Source organism: Macrotis lagotis, chromosome 5 (assembly GCF_037893015.1).
Source record: "Macrotis lagotis isolate mMagLag1 chromosome 5, bilby.v1.9.chrom.fasta, whole genome shotgun sequence".
In the NCBI taxonomy this organism is placed as follows: domain Eukaryota; kingdom Metazoa; phylum Chordata; class Mammalia; order Peramelemorphia; family Peramelidae; genus Macrotis; species Macrotis lagotis.
In genome coordinates this window covers 64,692,358-64,714,072 of record NC_133662.1, presented here as the reverse complement: position 1 = coordinate 64,714,072, position 21,715 = coordinate 64,692,358, and positions in this window count along the sequence as shown.

The window sequence follows — 21,715 nt, the reverse complement described above, 5'->3', positions numbered from 1 at the left end:
ATCTGTGATAGGCATGAGGAAGGCTGAAAATATTTGGAGAAAAACTGCTGTGATGGACAGGATAGTGAGTCGATTAGGAATTATCTTACTAATAAAAGAATTCCCTTGCTTAAGTGAGGATGCAGCTGAGATCATATAGGATAAATAATGTATTACCCATATTTTGCTTATCTTCATTTTCCTATGTCTGCTTTTTAAAAATCTTTACCAAGAACAGCAAGAGCGTCAAATGAAATCAGATACAGAACTTAGGAAATATAAAAATCATTGATTTCCAGGATAAAAATAGAGAAACAAAGGTTCAGTTTTACCTTCCAAGAAATAATAAAAGAATGAATAAATGAAAGTTTTGGGAACACTGGGAAAATAGCATATTTCCTGAATTCATAAAGGAATTCTTAGAGGAATTTCAAATTTAACTCAATCTAAATCACAGTTACTCAAAATACGTTCCCAAATTATAATAATGTTTCTCCCCCCCCAAAAGGTTTACCCTGCAAAGGGGTAGAAGTGACCAAAAAAATGTAGTACCACAAATAAAGAACAAAGTAATGAAGATCTGTGAAGATGTAGAAAAAGGGTAATTCCTCACAGACACACTTGCGGTTTAGGTGGAAGACATTAATGAAAAAGGAACTTTTTTAAAAGAACAATAAAACTGATAATTCAGTAAATAAATCAGAAATAGAAATCAAACATAATTTTAAAAAAGAATTCACTCTGAATAAAGAACCAAAGATAGTATGAGAAAGTACTATTCCTATTTATATTACAACAAGAACAAATAAAATAAATAAATATCTCCACAAAAAATTAAATTAACAAGCTAAGCATATGAAAACCATGTCTTTCAATTGCAGAAAGAAAAAAATTAAAACCAGAAATAAATTACTACTTAGAGGTTAGAAGTGGGTGACCTCTAGGGAAAGATTAATTGTAAAATAGTTAAATGAATCGTAACTTTATTTGAAGAGGAGAGAAACCTTTCATATACACTTTTAACTCTTTAATTTTTTTTTCTTTATTTTGCCACAGGAAACTCTTCATTCCAGAAAATCTTTCAATTCTAGAAATTAACCCATTGTAATTGCCTTTTACCCTGTGACATATTTCATTAGTGGATTTATGTCCTCCCAAAACTTCCATTTTAAGGAGGAGACTCAGCATAGTACTTCTTCTGATGTCTTTATTCCTATCATTAGATGTTCTCAAATAGACCCTAAATTTGGGTACTATAATCTAATTGTCATCTCTTTTTACCACACCTCATTATTCAGTTTTCTTTGCTTTCTTTATCCATTAAAATGAAAATTCATTGTAAAGCAAGATACAGAAAACATGGTGTAAACTTTTGAAATTTCTCTGCATTGTTAGAGGGCATTCTTCATTCTGTGCTGACTATGATTTCTACATTGGACTTTTGGCCATGCCTTTTGGGTCAGGAGAAGGCATAGCATGTAGTATGCATAGTACAGACTCATTAGCAATGAGTGCTATCTTAGCTACACCTTGAGGAAGCCCCTTTGTCATAAGCATTGGAGAATACCTGGAGGCAGGTATTAAACAACTCATCAAGAACTACCTTTGTCCCACCCAAGATGGAAATGCATTTAAGCAAAATCTTCCAGGTAGGCTTCTTCTTCTTTTCTGGACTCCCAGCCATGCTACTGTTCTTTCTCTCTCCAAGCTGGACCCATATTTCCAGTCCATGATGATGGACCTATATGGAACCAAACTCCATGTGAGTGTATCTATGTTGATCTAATCTTTTCTTTCACCGTTTCCTTTTTTACTTGGCTACTCCTTTCCCAACTTGAAACTTCCAATATGGTCCCATTATTTAAGTATCCTGTGAATTAAAATTTAAGCTTTTCTTACCATCCTAAATCAGAATTGGTGAATTTTACAACCCAAATGAATCTGATCTTTTTAGCCCTCTTTATGAACCCTACTTCCTCCAGTCTTCGCTAGAGGGGAAGGACTGCTTTTCTTTTTGTTTTGATTTGTATTACCAGTACTTAGCACAGTGCTTAATATAGAATGAATGCTTGATAATTGTTTATTGTCTTGACTTATGAAAATAGAAAATAAAGTCATGGCAACAAAATTCTAATATTATTCTTGATATTCAAAGCAGGGAAGGATAATTAATTAATATTTCTAAAAAATAGCAATTAAATAATGGCAGAATTTTTAACAATTATTTCAAACATTTTTATGATGATCAAGTAACATTAACAACAATAATTTAAAAATAATAAACAATAAAAATAGCTAATTTCAAATCAATTATGAACATTATTTTGTAATTATCATTTATTTTGTCTACTATGCCATATTAATGGAATTAAGAAAAAGTCTGAAAAATATTAAATTTATTCATGCTGAAATAATTAATACATTTAATAGCAAAGTAATAATGATCTGATGCATTTATCTAAAATCATTGTATTATCAAACTTTTTATAATAAATATGATTTCCAAAATATACATATATATATATATATATATATATATATATATATACTCACCATTTTCTAAAAGATAAAGTTTAAAGGGGAAACAATATGAAATAAAAAGAGTAAAGAAAGTAGAGCAAAAATAACAATGAAAATGACAGCTATATGTATTAATACAATAGTAAATGCTCTTACCCTACCATCTCAGAAAACTCCTCAATACAAATATTCTATCTAGCAATGGTAACAAATCCTTAAAATGAATGCATACTTTCTTTTTTCTTCTAAAAATAGTAAATTATATAACTGTGAGATTATTGCATGTTCTGTTTCAATTGTTATATCTTTTTGTCTAATTATTTGGGGGACTATCAATGTGTTTTGTTTTGTGCATTTAGTGGTCTTTTTCTGCTCATTCAAAGGAAAAAGAATGAATGCAAAAGTATATTTCAGTTAAAGTAAGGATCAAATGGACATTTGTGGCTGCATCTGAGATTAGAATTAGCATTATAAATTTTATGAGAAATTCTTATTTCCAACAATTTTTCTTACAAGCAAACTTTTGGATTATAACCATTTCAAAGATTCAAGAAAACTGCCATTTTTACACAGAGTATTTTCATATGAAATATACAGCCACTGGGTCTGGGCTGCCAAGTGCTGTAGTCTTTTAGAGTAGAGCAAAAAACCATGTTGAATAGAAAATCAATATTGGAAGTATGGTTCACATGAAAAAATACTCTAATAAAAGTTTTCAAAAGAACAAAATGACACTTTTGGCTAAGATGGTGGAGAGAAGACAGGCACTGTGTGAAGAGTTCCTGGTTACTATTCAAAAATAATATGAAACAAACCTCTTAACAGAAATTTGATCTGCAAAAGCCAGAAAAAGAAGCTAGTAGAAGAACAACTACCTTAAGGTTTGTCTTTGGGAATCATGGGTGAGCCAGGCCCAGAGAGCAATGACTTTGCTGGGAAGGATGAGAGTTGGACTACCCTAGGATCAGCCATGGAGATATTGACCATGGAAGCCATGGTCCAAGGGCCAACTGGGGTGCAGGGTGTTGTCTATGGGACTGATGTTCTGGGGTGCTCCTGCAGGGCTAGAGAGCAAGTTCCAGTAGGGAGAGATGCAGACATGAGTTCATTGGGATCCTCTGGTCTGGAGGACCTCAGACACTATACATATATTTATTTCAGCTGAACCTTCTTCCCAGAACAAACAGAGTAGCAGCCACATCCCAAAGCCCCACCCCCCAGGCTCAGGTGTGGGCATCATAACTCCCTCAACTGTGAATAGGGAGAGTAATTACCTAACCCCAGGGAATAGCCCACATTATTCAAGGATATAAGGGATCCAGCAGTGCTCTGGACCCAGCTCTGGACCTTGGCCACCTATGGGTTAGGAGACGCCTGGGGGTGTGAACCCGCCCACATGGGTGCTGGGAACGCCCCAGTAACAGGAGTGGCTCCGCCCATGAGGGAGGAACAGGGGAGGAGCTCCAGGGAGGAACAGAAGACTAGATAAGGGAGGGGACTGGGGAAGAGGAGAGGCTTTTTTCACTGCTATGTAAGGAATAAAGACCTGCTTGTTAGACTGCAACCAGGTGTTCTGTCCAGTTATTGCCCTCCTTCCCCAAAGGAGGGTCCGTGCGTCCAAAGACCGACGGGTCCGTGACGTGCGAAGACAGGGGAAAGGTATGTATCCAGGCGAAGGCTCGGGATAGGTCCCCGAGCAGCTGGCGCCCCGAACAGGGACCAAGCGAATTTCCGCCTGGCCTCCCTTAACAGGGAGAAGAGCTGGACAGCCTCAGATTAACTTGAGATTAATCTGGGATGAAGTTATGGGGCAGGGAATGGGTTTTTCCCTGATTAGACCCAAAGAAAAGGCAGTTCTAGTTTGTCAGTTATATAAATTAGGCAAGCGGCATCAATTTAAGCCACATATTAAGCAGTGCCGTGAATTTGTAGATAAGGTGTGGGGGTTCTCCCCTTGGTTAGAACATTCAGGGATTACCAAAGAGAACTGGGAGACAGTTGGGCAACAGTTGGCTTCTTTTGATGAGTCATGCCGTGGAATCCTAACTGACCAGGACTTCTCCTTTTATTCTCTCATAAATACAATGTTACAGGGGGGTCCTCGTCCCTGTGGGCGAGAAACAATTGGCACACAAGTGGGAGAATCATTAGGAGAATCTTCTGAGGAGGAGGGTTGTAATAATCCTCCTCCGATTTATCCTTGGGCAGAACTTAGAGAAATTTATAAGAAACATAATAAATATGGAGTTGGGGAAGAAGAAGGAGGAAGTAGCTATTTGGAGGACAGAGCAAGAGCTAGGAAGAATATGGAGGAAGTTAGAATCAGGGTTGTGGCGCAGCAGAAATTAAGACCCAGGACTGTGGCGCAGCAAACATTGAGAAAGGAGGAAGTGTTTAGGCCACTAATGTCATCTACCACCCCTATTTTGGGGGTGGGAGGCCACCAAGGGGCTAGAAAAGCAGAGCGTCATTTAAGATGGAGTTATGAAGGACAAAGTGGTTTTATTCGTCCCTTAAAGATTACGGGACTAGGCTCTGCCCTGTGGGGTAGAGATTTGTTACATCAGTTACAATTGTATCTTACCACCCCTGAACATTTGGCAACAAACTCCTAGGGGCTACTGTTATGGTGAGCTGCCCAAAGATTACTTGGAGGAGCGATAACCCTGTGTGGGTGGAACAGTGGCCCCTTTCTACGGAGAAGCTCACCGCATTAAAAGATAGTAGTTTGAAACATTAGGTTAGGAAAAATTTTCTTGTTCTGAGGTAAGCCAGCATAGAAATTATTAGCATATACAGGATTTTGAAATATTTTTAACAACTTTTTTTCCTGTTAATTGATGAACTTGCCTAATTCATCATGAAAATTCTTCAATCATCCTGTATCAATAAGTACTTTATTATGTTTTTTGGTTATTTGCTATTTTACTGTCACTGATACAGCATGTCCAAAGCATCTAGAAAACAGCATTATATAAGAAAACAAAGTTATCCAATTCCTTGGTTTTTTTCCCCAGAGGATAGGAAAAGATCATAATGCAAATTTAGACTAGAATAGAACCAGACCAGTGCTCCACCATTTGCCCTGTTTGTTCAACCCTTGGTAGGACTCTGATTTTATGAATCCTTTTCAGATTTGCCTTGGCATAAAATAATAATACTGTCACATAGCAATCACGTTTATAGAATTACTGTACCTCTAGGGCTTGTGAAGGCTAAGACTTATTTTGGCAAAATCACCCAGAAAATGTTATTTCCAAAACAGGTTTTGGACCTTTCAAAAACAAGAGCTTTATCTGGGTGCTATCAAATCCAACTTAGAAGTCATTCTAACTAGCTGAATTGTCTTTTTATAAATATTTTCTACCTTCCTAAACTAATCTCTCACTATTTGAGCAGTTTTTTTTCATATATTTGCTAAGTCAACCTTTCATATTTTTGTATCTGCAATATATAATCAAAGAGTGCTACTTTATTCTTAAATTAAAGTGGTTCTGTTGCTACTGTCCTATGGAAGGGGAAGTGTGTCTACTGTGGTAGGAAGCATTCACCCTCATTTTTTGGGGGGGATGAGTCATAGTTTTTACAGTCTAGCTGTTGCACTTTATGCTTTAAATTTTATAGCTGTCTTTTGATATAAAGGTCACAAATGTTTTTTTTTTCTATATCTCAGTGAATATATGTGTACCTCTATGGTTCCATCACAACTTCCATAATATCTGTAGAGAAAATGAGTTCCATGAATTATGACACTATACCTGTGATGATCCAGTCAGGGGAATCATTGAGATTTCTTCCAAGAACTGTGAAACTAATACATCTAACTATTTTTGGAGATAAAGATTTTCAACACAAATCATCTCTACACAATTATTTGATTAAATTTATAATTTTACCCTATGGATTTAAAACATCTCAAAGGTTTTGTTATGTTTTGATTTCATCTAATCTGAAAGAAATGGATTGTTTTATGTTATTAAATTGCTTTAGAAAAAAAAATTTCAAAGCCTGTCAATCAGGTATCAGTTTACTGTATTACCTCAGGGAATGGCCAATAGTCCAACTATGTGCCAAATATATGTTGCAGCTATTGTTCACCCGCTGCGCAGTAAGTACCCCAAGGCCATCATAATCCATTATATGGATGATATTCTCATGGCTACTAAGCAAGCCACAGAGCTAGAAGAATTAACAAAAGAAATGCTCCTTTCCTTGAGTAAATATGGGCTTCAAGTGGCTCCTCATAAGATACAAGACACTAGCCCTTATCAATACCTTGGTCACACCCTTAGTGAAGGGAGGGCATCTAGAATACCCCAAAGGTGAATTTAGAGAAATGTAGTACCCTTAATGATTTCCAGAAACTTATTGGTTCCATACAATGGATACGTTCTACAGTTCCTATTCCTGATGATTTGATGTATCCTCTTTATGATATCCTGAAAGGAGATTCCACATTGACCTCACCCCGGTATTGGACCCCACAAGCCAAAGAGGTCATGACACAGATTTTGTCCAGGTGTCATGAGTCTATAGTTCAGTTTGATCCTGAGCAACCTATATTTGCTACCATTTTAAATCAAAGGTCACATATTGGTTGTCTCTATCAAAAGCAAGGTGTCCTAGAATGGCAATATTTCCAGAGAAGTAAAAGAAGCATCCCTTGTAAATTTACGATGCTGGCCAATTTATTCCTAGCTATGTCTGATCGTTGTCTTTGTATGTTTGGAAAATATCCTGTTTTAAATATTTGTGCTTCTGAAGGTGCTCTTTGTTATTTTACTCACTCTATCCCTGAATGGGCTGATAGCACATCTTTTAACCTGTTTTTCCACTTATGGAGTTCCTACAGCCATAAAAACAGATAATGGCCCTGCATATTCTTCCAAGGCGTTTGCAAACTTTTGTCAAGAATTTTCCATTTTACACAAAACTGGAATTCCATATAATCCCACTGGCCAGGCCATAGTTGAACGTGCTAACCGCACCCTTAAAACCCTCCTCATTAAACAAAAAGGGGGAGTCAGTGGTCGTGGCCACCTTATATATACACAATTAGCACAGGCCGTATACACCATGAATTTTCTTCAATTGAGAGATGATGGTACCTCCCCAGCTTTGCGTTTTTTCGCAGGAACTTCACGAACACTCCACACACACGCAACTAGCCATCCCTCTCCCTGCCCAATAGGTAACCGAGTACTGTGGAAAAGCCCAGATGGCCAATGGCATGGCCCAGGCTCGGTAATTATAAATGGACAAGGGTATCTTTGTGTTCAACCAGATCCAAATCCGGATGGCAAAGAAAAGGAGAAACCAGTTTGGGCTCCAACCAAGTGGGTCAGAGACCTCGGAGCAAAAGTGTGAGGTGATTGATCTTGCTTTCAATATCATAAATTTTGCTTTCTCACTTTATGAGGAATTCCAAATTCAGGATCTTTACCAACGACAAGGATATTTGGCATCTGTATTGCAGAACTTCTTGACCCAGCAATCATCCATGTGGACCACCCAAAAATCATATAAATTGGGCACTTCAAAAGGAAATAGATGCTTTGGCCCCTGTAGTAGTTTACATTGGGAATGAGCTTGCTTACCATGAATTGATAACCCAAATTCCTTGTCACTATAGATATAAACCATTGCATGTCACTCCATTACAGGTAAATCTTACCAACTCTCCTTTTGTTGGTTCTTGGCTTCGGATACGGGCTGCATTACAGGGTGCACTACTATCTCATAATGCTTCATCAGACATTCATCAGTTAGCCTTATTGCTTCAAGAACTGAGAAATATTTCGACTGATTTTTCAAATCATCAAACTGCTGCCTTTAATATTGCTAATTATCTCAAGCATTTACAATTTTTACAGTGGTTATTCAGCTGGATAGGTCCTGTTGCCATATTATTTCTCCTTTGTATTTTTGGCCCCTGCTTGATACGGGTTTTAATATCCCTAATGAAGACTGCCTTGATCAACATCAAGGCAGATACCATGTCTCTTATTCATCGCACTCCTCGTTCAGCACCAATATAAATATTTATTATCCACCGTTTTGCATCTCATCTTTCCTGGTGAAAGCGACTGCAGGCAGCGCTTTCACTAAGGATTGAGGCCTTCTGCCAGAACTGTCCTATATTACTGCAAAATAGGAAGAAGAATGCACATCACCAGTGCTTGTACTTATAACTACATTTTTTGTGTGCTAGAATAGTTAATATTATATTTTATAGAGTTATTTAAGAATGCATTCAAATTTTATATTAATTGGTTATTTAAAAATTCTTAATAAATTTATATAAGAGGTTCCTCAAGACATTCTAATTGACTCTAAAAGTTATTTTTTCTTGACCGGTCTTATGTGTAGTTAAACTTCAATGAGACATTTTCACATCTCTCTACTGGCCTGAAGGGATAGGAAAATGTTTCTATATTCTGGGATTGATGCTGGCCAGGGCATCAATCACAGCTTGGTTAAAAATGATTGTTTTCTGTGAGTTTGTACATATGTTTGTGTATGTGTGCTTAATTCAGATCTGAAATAATTTTATTATTATAGGATATTAAGACTATGATTATTTCTATCCTGCCTCTTTTGCTACATATGCTTGCTGAAAATACGCTATCAAAGGCTGACCCTCGTTCTCTTCTCCAGAATCCCAGAGAACGACCAAAAATGGACACTACCCCTGTCTAAACAAAAAGGGGGAATTGCTCTGGACCCAGCTCTGGACCTTGGCCACCTATGGGTTAGGAGACACCTGGGGGTGTGAACCCGCCCACATGGGTGCTGGGAACACCCCAATAACAGGAGTGGCTCCGCCCATGAGGGAGGAACAGGGGAGGAGCTCGGGGGAGGAACAGAAGACTAGATAAGGGAGGGGACTGGGGAAGAGGAGAGGCTATTTTCACTGCTATGTAAGGAATAAAGACCTGCTTGTTAGACTGCAACCGGGTGTTCTGTCCAGTTATTGCCCTCCTTCCCCAAAGGAGGGTCCGTGCGTCTGAAGACCGACGGGTCCGTGACGTGCGAAGACAGGGGAAAGGTATGTATCCAGGCGAAGGCTCGGGATAGGTCCCCGAGCACAGCAGCAGTGCTACCCACACACTCCAGGCCAAGGGAAAGGGTCAAATCAAGGTCACAGACACTCCCGAAAAAGTAATCAGCACCCCCCTACAGGCTGGCCAATGTGGAGTTCTTAAACTCAGTGAGTAAAGCCTCTAGGGCTCTCAACACCAAACCTCTGTGAACCCGATCTTAGGAAAATGAAGAAAAATTCCATGAAGTAAAGATTCCAACTCAGAGAGATCTAGAACTACTGAGGAGAATATAATTTGAGTCTCCAGTGCAGAAAAACATCCTTGAAGAAATCAGGAAGGAACATAAAATTCAATTAGAAAATTTAGGAAAAGAAACCCAAGACAAGATTAACACCTTACATCAAGAAAACAAATCATTGGAAAATAAATTTGGAAAATGCAAAAAGAAAATAATTCTCTCAAAACCTCAATTGGTCAAACGGAAAACTATTTCAAAAATACAAAACTGACTAATTGCAAAAGGAGTTGCCAAAGTTAAATGAAGAAAATTATTTTCTAAAAAAAAGAATGGAGTCTGTGGAAACTAATAACTTCATGAGACAACAAAAATCTGTTAAACAAAACCAAACAAATAGAAAAAAAAATACCTCTGGCAAAACTACTGACCTAGAGAATAGAAGTAGAAAGTACAACTTAAGAATTATTGGACTCCCTAAAAATACTGAAGAGGAAAAAAAGCCTGGACTTAATTGCAGGATTTAGTGATGGAAATTTGCCCTGACATCATGGAAGCAGAAGGCAAAATAGTTATTGAAAGAATACATCAATTCCCTTCCAAAAAGTGATCCCCAAATAAAAACACCAATGAATATTGTGGACAAATTTCAGAACTATCAGATGAAACAGAAAATCCTGCAAGCAGATGGAAAGAAACAATTTTGATACCAAGGAGCCACAGAAAGGATTGCACAAGACCTAGCTGCATCAACATTAAGGGATTGAGGGGCTTGGAATGTGATATTCCAAAAAAAGCAAGGGAGCTTGGAATGTAGCCAGGAATTCAGTAGCTGGTAAAACTGAACCTTCTCTTCCAGGGCAAAAGAAGGACATTTAATGAAATAGCAGACTTGAAAAGACCAGAGCTTAATAGAAAATTTGGACTTCAAACAGGTGAATCAAGTAACATATGAAAAGCTTAAAAAAAAAAAAAAGGAAGGGGTCAAAACAAAACTGCTATCTAATAAGATGAAACTGGCTGGCTATATCCCTACCTGAGAGAAAGACTCTAATAGCTCTCAAAAATGGTATTTCTATTAGAGTGAATATACTTAGCTAGAAGTGAATGACACTCATGACTTTTCTGTGACTCAGAATGATTTAAAAACAATGTCACCTTCAAAAGGAGATATTAAAGAGATGGGAGGATGGAGGGGATTGAATGCGGTAAATTTCATTGCATTAAGAGTTTTGAAAGGACCTATTTCAATAGAGGGGAAGAAGGAAGGAGGTGACAATTGCCTGAAGCTTACTCTCATTAGATTTGACGTAAAGTTAACATACATACTCAGTTAAGTTGAGAAACTTCTCTTAACTTTCAAGTATAAAAAGGGGAAAGGGGGAGGGGAGGGGTAAAGGGGAACTGACAGATGGAAGGGAAGGAAGAAAGTTCACAAGGAAGAAGGTTCAAAAGGAAAGGGGGAAAAACAGGAGGGGGTTAGATAAAGGAAGGAAAACAATGAAAGTGGTGGTATTCAGTAGCAAAATATTGGGGAATAGGGACAAAGTGAAAAAAGTGGGGAAATGCAGAGGGAACATAGCATGGAGGGCAATCAAGAGTTAGTAATTATAACTTTGAATGTGAATGGCATGAACTTTCCCTTAAAACATAAGTAAATAGCAGAGTGGATTAAAAAACAGAATTCTACAATATGCTGCTTACAAGAAATTCATTTGAAGCAGAGAGCATAAAGAGTAAGGAAAAAAGTTAGAGCAAAGTATATTTTGCTTTAGCTGAAGTGATAAAATCAGGGTCAGCAATCCTTATCTCAGGCAAAGCATCCTCAAAAATAAATATTGTTAAAGGAGATAAGGAAGGAAACTATATCCTCCTAAAAGATACCATGGACAATAAAGTAATTTTTTTAATTTATTTTTTTATTCTCATTTTGTACAAATATTTTTTTACATTAATAAAATAATCTTTTTTAAAGTAAACAAAATACCCCCCCATGAATATAGATAGACTTGCTTGGGCAAAAAAAAGTAAAGGGGGAGAAAAAATTAAAATTAAAAAAAATAATAGTAATAATTGTAGCTATGGCCAGGTGATGCAATGGACAAAGCACCAGCCCTGGAGCCACGAGCACCCATATCCAGCCTTGTAAACCCAACAGTCACCCAGCCGTGTGACATGCAAGCCACCCAATCCTCACTGCCATGCAAAAACCAAAAAGAAGAAAAGAAAAAAAAAGACCCAAAATAAAATAAAATAGTAATAATAGTAGGGGAGGCTGGGTGGCAGACAGAGCATTGGCCTTTGAGTCAGGAGCACCTGGGTCCAAATCTGGCCCCAGATACACAAAGATCACCCTGCTATGTGCCCCAGGCAGGCCACCCAACCCCACTTGCCCAGCACCATCCCCCAAATAATAATAACAAAAAATGTGCTTCAGTCTTTGTTCCAACACCAACAACTCTGTCATGGGTGGATCACATTCTTTATGATAAGTCCATCACAAAAGTTACTTCCATATTTTTCCAATGTTGCCATTGCTGATTACAACTCCCTCCTTTCTTATTTCTCCACAACCATGTCCAATATTTTCTCTCTCCTTTCACTCTGACTCTGCTGTAGGGTCACTCAGAGGCGCAGCAGACAGATCCCTGGTCCTGGGGCCAAGAAGCCCTGAGCCCCCATACCACCCGTTAGGCCCAGAATCCACCTGGCCCCTATGGTCCTGGGCAGGCATTCCAATTCCAGCCCCTTACAAGAAGTAAAAGAGAAAATGTGTTATATCTAACCACTCTCCCACCATGGTCCATCCTCTCCTCCTTTATTCACATCCCCACCCCTTCCCCCTACCCCCCCTCCTTCTTACTCCAGATGTCTATACCCCATTGAGTACATATGCTGTTTCCTTTCCTAGCCATCTCTGATGAGAGCAAAGTTTCCCTCATTCCCCCTTGCCTCCTCCCTTCCATATCATTGCAATAGCTCACTGTAATAAAAAAAAATCTTATTATATGAAATATCTTGGACTATTCCCCCTCTCTTTTTTCTTTCTCCCATTCCATTTCCCTTTTTTTCTATTGACTCCATTTTTACACCATATTTTATCTTCAAATTCAGCTTTCTCCTGTGCTTCAACTATAAAAGCTCCCTCTACCTGCTCTATTAACTGAGAAGGTTCATATGAGTATTATCAGTGTCATTTTTCTATGCAGGAATACATGCAGTTCATCCTCATTAAGTCCCTCATATTTCCCCCCTCTCCTCCAATCTCCATGCTTCGCCTGAGTCCTGTAGCTGAAGATCAAAACTTCTTTTCAGCTCTGGCCATTCCAAAAGGAACATTGGAAATTCCCCTGGTTCATTGAAAGTCCATCTTTTTTTCCCTTGAAGAGGACATTCAGCCTTACTGGGTAGTTCATTCTTGGCTGCATTCTATGCTCTTTTGCCTACTGGTATATTGTATTCCAAGCCCTACAAGCTTCCAATATAGTTGCTGCTAAGTCCTGTGTGATCCTAACTGTGGATCCACATTTCAACTGTGTCCTTCTGGCTGCTTGTAATATTTTCTCTTTGACTTGGGAGTTCTGGAACTTGGCTATAATATTCCTAGGGGTTGGTTTTTTAGGATCTCTTTCTCGGGGGGATCGGTGGATTCTCTCCATTTCTATTTTGCCCTCTGCTTCTAGAATATCAGGGCAATTTTCCTGTAGTACTTCTTTGAAAATGATGTCAAGGCTCTTTTCCTGATCATGACTTTCAGGTATTCCAATGATTTTTAAATTATCTTTCCTAAGTCTGTTTTCCATATCAGTTATTTTTTCAATGAGATATTTCACATTTTCTTCTAATTTTTCATTTTTTTTTTTTTTTTGGTTTTGAAGTATTGTTTCTTGATTTCTGGTAAATTCTTCAATATCCCTGAATTCTATTCTTTGTCTGAAGGATTTGTTCTCCTCAGAGAGTTTTCTTATCTATTTTTCTATCTGGCCAATTTTGCTTTTTAAAGCATTCTTCACCTCAATAACTTTTTGAACTGTTTTATCCATTTGACATAAGCTGGTTTTTAGCATGCTATTTTCTTCAGCATTTTTTTGGATTTTCTTGACTAAGCTGCTGACTTCATTTTCATGTTTTTCCTGCATCTCTCTCCTTTCTTTTCCCAGTTTTTCTTCCAACTCCCTCATTTGATTTTCAAAGTCTTTTTTGAGCTCTGTCATAGCCTAAGCCCAATTTCTGTTTTTCTTGGAGTCTTTAGATGCAGGAGCTTGTGCTTCCTCATCTTCAGACTGAGTATTTTGATCCTACTTGGCCTCATTTGCAAAATATTTCTCAATAGTCTTCCTTTTGTTTCTCTGCTTGCTCATTTTGCCAGCCTGGGCCTGGTTTTGGGGTGCTTCCTGAGCTTTTGGGATACTCCCACAAGGGTCTCAGTGTGTGAAGCTCTGTCCTACCTCCTGGTCTGTGAATGACCATAAGTACCCCCGTCTGCCACAGGGCTGAGGTGTGGGGCGCCCTGCTGTTCTATTGTGGGGCCTAGACTGTGATCAGGATCTGAATGTGTTCAGAACCCCAAAGTCCTTTTCCAGAGGCAGAGGACAGAACTCTGCAGTCTCTCTTCAGTCCCCTCCCTCAGCTCAATGGGCTCATGCCCTGGGGGCTCATGCTTACTGGCTCCACCTGCTTCCCTTTCAGTATCTGGGCTGCAGAAAGACCAAGCTGCTTGCTGTGTGCCCTGAGGGCTGGGCTCCAAGTGCTCACTCTGGCAGAGGTCCCCCATTGTTCCCCTACTTTGTGCCTAGTGCTCCACGGGGTGCAGCTCAGGAGACTCTCCTGCTGCTGTGAGCCTGGCTCCCAGTGCCCTGGGGCTGCCTCCAGGAGGCTGAAGTTCTTTGGCTCTGGTGGACCACCCATCTGGTGGGCCGCCCCTCCGACCCTGGGGAGCACAGCCTTTCTGCTCTTTTCCAGGTTACCTTGAGTAGGAGAACTGCCTCACTGGGTCCCTCTGTGGGTTCTGTCTCAAGAAAGTTTAGTTAGAGTCCTTAGTTTATGAGTTTTATCAGAGAGGTCCTGAGACTGGATCCCTTCTTGTAGCTATCTTGGCTCCGCCCCCAATAAAGTGATTTCAATACTAAATATGTATGCACCAAAGGTATAGCATCTAAATTCTTAAAGAAGTTGAAAGAGTTACAGGAAGACATAGACAGCAAAACTCTCCTGGTTGAAGGCTGCAACCTCCCACTCTTAGACATAGATAGATCTAACCATAAAATAACAAAGAAGGAAATAAAGAAGGTAAATAGATTGTTAGAAAACGTAGATGTGATAGATTCATGGAAGAAATTGAATGCAAATACAAAAAAATATATTTTTTTTCTCCAGTACATGGCACTTATACAAAAATTGACCATGTACAAGGAGATAAAAACCTAATAATCAACTGCAGAAAGGCAGAAATAATGAATACATCTTTCTCAGATCATAATGCTATAAAAATCACATGCATTATTGGGCTAGGGAGATACAGACTCAAAATTAATTGGAAACCAAACAACCTCATTTTAAAGAAAGAGTCGATCAAAAAACCAATCATAGAAAGAATTAATCATTTCACCCTAGATAATGGCAATAATGAAACAGCATACCAAAACTTAAGGGACACAGACAATCCAGCTGTCAGGGGATATATATTATATTTTAAAATGTTTATATAAATAAATTAGAGAACAAGGAAATCAATGAACTAAACATGCAGCTAAAAAATTGGAGAAAGAACAAATTAAGAGCCCCTAATTAAATATCAAGTTGGAAATTCTTAAAATTAATTGTGAAATTAATAAAATCAAAAGCAAGAAAACTATTGAACTAATAAATAAAAAGAAGAGTTGGTTTTATGGAAAAAAACAATAAAATTGATAAACCTCTGGTTAATTGATATAAAAAAAGAAGAAAACCAAATTGCTAGTATCATATAGGGGGAAAAAAGGTAAGCTCACCACCAATGAGGAGGAAATTAAAGTAATAATTTGTAATTATTTTTACCTAGCTCTATGGCAATAAATTTGATAATCTAAATGAAATGGAAGAATATTTGCAAAATTAAAAGTTGTCCAGTTTAAATGAAGAGGAAATTATATATCTAAATAACCCTATCTCAGAAAAAGAAATTCAAAAAGCCCATTATTAAACTCCCTAAAAAAAAATCTCCAGGGTCAGATGGATTCACAAGTGTATTCTACCAAACATTTAAGGAACAATTGGTTCCAATTCTATATAAACTCTTTGGAAAAATAGGTGAAGATAGAACTCTGCCTAACTCTTTCTATGACACCAATACTGTGCTGAGACCCAAACCGGGAAGAGTTAAGCAGAAAGAAAATTGTAGACTTGATGAATATTGATGAAAAAGTCTTAAATAAAAATCTTAACAAAATGATTACAACAAGTTATCACTAGGATAATACTTTATGACCAAGTAAAATTTTTCCCAGGAATGCAGGGTTGTTTCAATATTAGGAAAACTGTTAATATAATTAATTATATTAATGATGAATAGAGCGAGATTAGGGGAAAATTGTGAAATTCAAAATAAATAAATCAGTAACTTAAAAAAACTAAGTAACACAGGCAATAAATGAGGAACAAGTTGCTTCAGGAAATCTCTAAGAAAAAAATGGTCTATTGCTTTCAAGGATATTCTATGTAGGGATTCTTGAACTAGAACCTAGATCTTGGTTTCATTTTTTAAAATGTTTTGATAATTTTATATTTTTACTATATTATCATATATTTTATATATATGCATAAAATATATGTATATATATATTTACTAATCCTTCAGCTCTCTGTATTTTATTTTAAGGCATTGAAGGCCTTCATCAGACAACCAAAAATGTCCATGACCAAAAGAAAAATGGTTAATATACCTGGTAAGAGGAATTTTTACTTCAGGTACAAGGTTAGACTAGATACTTCTCAATCTGAATATCTTTGGTTCTGAATCAAAATAGAGGTTCTTTTTTTTAAACGGGCTCAATCTCCAGTATGAATAAAATTATAATAATTACAATGATGAAGTGCTGATCTTTGTCAGTGCTGATCTCAAGTAAATGTCATTCAGCAATGTATTACTGACCTGCCAAGGGCAGAAATTTTAAAAAGTCAAAGAAACTAAATCTTCAACTTTTAGCCTACATCAAATGAAATGAGAGGTTCATTTATTTTATTGAGAATATATGACAATCTGTGGAGGGCAGAGTGTAAGACACTAGAAGTACTGAAAAATTCACTTCATAGAAATCAGAAATTAAAATTAAAATAAAAAAGATGAGAAAAAGAGCACTGAATTTTCAAATAATTTTGAAATAATTGCTTATTCTGAAATTTGAATTCTCTGTGTGTGATTACATAAATCAAACCAGTACAATAGCTTTTTTATAGAGTTCTTCCAGAATAAAATTGTTTTCCTTTGCTCTAGCCATAAGTAAACTCATTATTCAATAGAATTTGAGAAATAAAAAATCAAGATCTGTACAAAGCAATACATATGTAGTGATATAGTCTGGAAAATAGGATGGAATGCAGAACTATCAAGGAATATAAATAGACTTCAAATACCACCATAGATACAATGACTTGAAAAATTAATTGAATATTGAAAAGCACTGGAAATTTTACACCTAACTGGTAGGCAAATTAGAAAATAAAAGTTCATAGTAAAGGGAATAAACAAGAAACATGAAAAAAGGAATCTTTTTATTTCTTTTTTTTAAGGTTTTTTTGCAAGGCAAACCGGTTTAAGTGGCTTGCCCAAGGCCACACAGCTAGGTAATTATTAAGTGTCTGAGACCGTATTTGAACCCAGGTACTCCTGACTCCAAGGCTGGTGCTTTATCCACTACGCCACCTAGCCGTACCAAAAAGGAATCTTTTGAAAAAAATTTCAGGTACCCTAGATTTACAATTAGAAATGGAAAGAAAAATTCAAAACAGGTAAGCTTAAGCAAAGATTCAAAGCAATACAAAAACAAGCATATCAACTTACAAAAAGAAGGAAGAAAAATTAAAATGAAAACTGTATCAAGCATGAAACAGAAAGATAAAATAACATTAATATTATTGACAAAAGAATAAGTTCATCATAGGAGATATTTGATTATGTGTTCTTAGTAAAATTGAAAAGTATGGTTAAATAAGGGTCACAAAAAATCAATTCAAGCTTTTTTTTCCCTGGTGCATAAATTTCTAGCGTACCCCTTTATTCCTCTTTCTTATTATTCTGAACTTAACAACCATGAAATAATGGAAGTCATATACAAGGTAGAACAAGAGAGGACTGTCCTATGAATTGTGAATCTTAACTACATGGAGTTTCCTTTTCATTTTTATATATATAATAAAATCCAACATATAGCAAGACACTTAACCAGCTTCTTCCCATTAATGTTTGTTTTTGTATTTCTTAAAAATTATATTTATATGACTTTATACACACATACACATTTAATCTAATATATATGAATGTACATATGTATATATTATATACACACATATTTATCAAAAATGAGAATACTGTCACACCTACTTATTTAAGTTGACTATATGGTGATGAACTTTCTTAAAAAATATATTTTATTTAAGGAGCAGGTTGGTGATGCAGTGGATAGAGCATTGACCCTGAAGTCAGGAAGACCTGAGTTCAAATCTGAATTCAGATGCTTAATAGTTACCTAGTTGTGTGACTTTGGACAAGGCACTTAACCCCATTGCCTTAGAACAAAAAATCACTAAAGGCTCTTAGAAAAACATAATATAGTGCATGAGGTGCAAAAGTAAGTACTAAAAAGTGGAAAGAATTAAAAGAGTGATTTATAGGGAATTCAATAATTTTTGTACAAATTGGCTCAAATCCCAATAATCTTAGTGTTTTCTTTGACTAAATTCTGTAGTCATTCCTTAGTTATATTTTGTAAACTTATAACATAGACCCAAGTGTAGTGATAGCACTAGTGTATTTGATATTCCCATATAAAGTAGTTTTCTCTTTGAAATATGTTAGACACAAAAATTAAAATTCATCAAATATGTGACCTTTAAAGGGAATTTAAATATTTAAAATTCTGCCTTGCCATAAATCATAATAATTTTCATAAACACAGACACACACACACACAAACACACACACACACACACACACACACACACACACACACAAACAAACATGGACATAAGCATCCAGGTTAAAACAGGAGTCAAACAAATGCATCTTTTTAACTATATGATGTATATTTAGATGACATCAGGCTATATAGTTCGACTGAAAAACAATTAAATAGTTTCTTCACACTGTAGAATCTTTCTCTCAAGCGATCAAAATGTCATTTGTATTCAATAAAAGTAAAATTCTTCATATATATACTAAGATAAAAAAGAAGCCATGAATTAAGAATTTGAATAGCAATTTCAAATTGAATGAATGAGAGCATCTAACACCTACAAAAATCTTAGTCTTTCTGAATAGGATATAAAAATCATAAATTTATCAAAGGGAAAGTTGTGGCTAAAATAAGTAATTCTGGAATTCAAAATCAAAACCAAAAAAGAAGCACATATATATAGTAACAATCTAAAATACACTTTCAGAATTGTAAACTGAACCCTACTGATAGGGAAATATATATAGTAACAGAGAAATATCAACAGTATTAAAGTCAATTTCCAACAAGTTTTGAAAATTAACATTTCCATGCCAGGAAGGAGCAAAGTGATCAATAGACTTAGAGCATATGACAAGAAGATTAAAAAAAGGAACATCCACAGAAAAATTTCAAAAATGGCAGATATCATGTTGCCAAACTGTAATGAAAGTTGATAAGAGGTACTATTATATTTGTCAATTTCACTGGAAGTGGCTTTAATTTAGATGGATCTTAATGAAACAACAAGTACCCAAATGTATCAAAAGGTCCTTAATGGGTATTCACAAGAAATGAATTTATAATATGTGACTATCACATATACCATTTATACAATCCTGAAATAAATTCATATATTTAAACATTATAAGAGTATGAGTTTGAGGCTATAGCAAATGAAAATCATTTTTAATCCTGTAAGAAATATAACTGATCTTCTGTTTGGATTTAAGTAATAACATTTAAAGAAGCATCAAATGAGTGAAAAAATCAAGAGTATTTATTTATGGAATCTGAGGGATTTATGATGGCAATTTGAGACCAGATCATTGTTACCAGAAGATGCAAGAAGATTATTCTTCAGTTACATACTTAAAGCTCAATGAAATTTATGAAAGGAGATCATGAAGATACATCAATACATCAGTATAGGTGATAAGATCTTTGTATTTATCAAAACTCTAGCAACCTGACCTGGTTGTGCATCAGGCACATTTTACAGAATGACAGCAGAATGCTCAGCATGGGGATTTTTCCTGTCATTCTGTAAAATGTACCTGATGTACAACCACATCAGGTTACTAGAGTTTTTATATATGTGTGTGTGTGTGTGTGTGTGTGTGTGTGTGTGTGTGTGTGTGTATATATATATATATATATATATATATATATATATATAATATATCTTGGGGAAATCAATAAATAAACTGTACTGGAATCAGATCATTAGCAAAGATTGAACTATAGCCTAAGATCACACAGTTATAACACTGCTTCATAAATATTTAAAGACAGTGTTTTAATAGATGTCATAATATAAAATATTCCAATAAATAAGGTACTGTAATGGAAAAAATTCAGGGTACTTGCTATTCCTGTTGTTCTTTCTTATTTGGAGTTAAAATAGGGAGTATCATTAGAGAACTTAAAATTGATAAGACTACATCCTAATATTTTTATTCAACTTCAATAGTCTATAGATCAACAGCACTTATAGCAGGATTGGCAGAAGACCAAGTCTATTTTCCCCCCTTCTAATCAAAATAATGAGATCAAGATAAAAATAATATTAACTGAAATTTCTAAAATTCTTTTATGTGAGTAACAATATATTTTGGGAAGAACTGAATGAGTTTATGGGAGTAAATGTATTTAACTGCCTACAAATCAATTTTTCATCTTACTGAGTTCTAACTGTAAAAAATAAAATAAAACGAGTAAATAACAACTAAATTCTAAATGTCTCAAAATCATTGAAAACCATCCTATACTCAATGGGAATTGTCTACTTTTAGAAATGAGAGTTAGAGTTGGAAAGTGCCTTAGAGCTATTCTCTACTCACTCATTTTGCATGTGAGGAAAGCAACCCATTGAGACTAAGTATCTTAAATCAAGCCAAAAATTTAGGAGATACCATATCTGATTATAATATATTAATATCCTTTCCATTGTTACAATTACACCCACAGTCCTACTATATGTTATTTGAAATGAGAAATATCGTTTGAATTGCAAAAGACTGAAGTTAAACGTTTTTGAAAATTCACACCTCTGCAGTTAAGTGGGATAATTAGAAGCTAAGCTCAACCACTTTTCCATCCAGATCAAAATCATTCTCTCAAGTTAGTCCCACACAGATAATTTCCCCTTCATAAAACTTTCCTTTGGCAATTACACATAGAGATCTATCTATCTCTCTATCTCTTTATCTTTCTACCTATATTTATTTCTGTCTGTCTGTCTGCTTACTCTCTGTCCTTCTATCTGTTGTCTATGGTATCCATCATCTATCTGTTTAATCTAACTGACTAGGTAGTTAGTTTTGTAATATATCTTCTGATTTTCAATGATTATCTTCCAGAGATAATGGACAATTAGTAGTTCTTTATTTCCTCCTATAATGTCATTGATCTCCATGAAATTTTACATTAAGTCTCTATTTAGAAAAATATTTAAATAAAATTCTTTCATGCCTTTTTTCCATGAAATGTTTCTCTTCTTTTCATGGTATGACTTAGGTATCAACTAT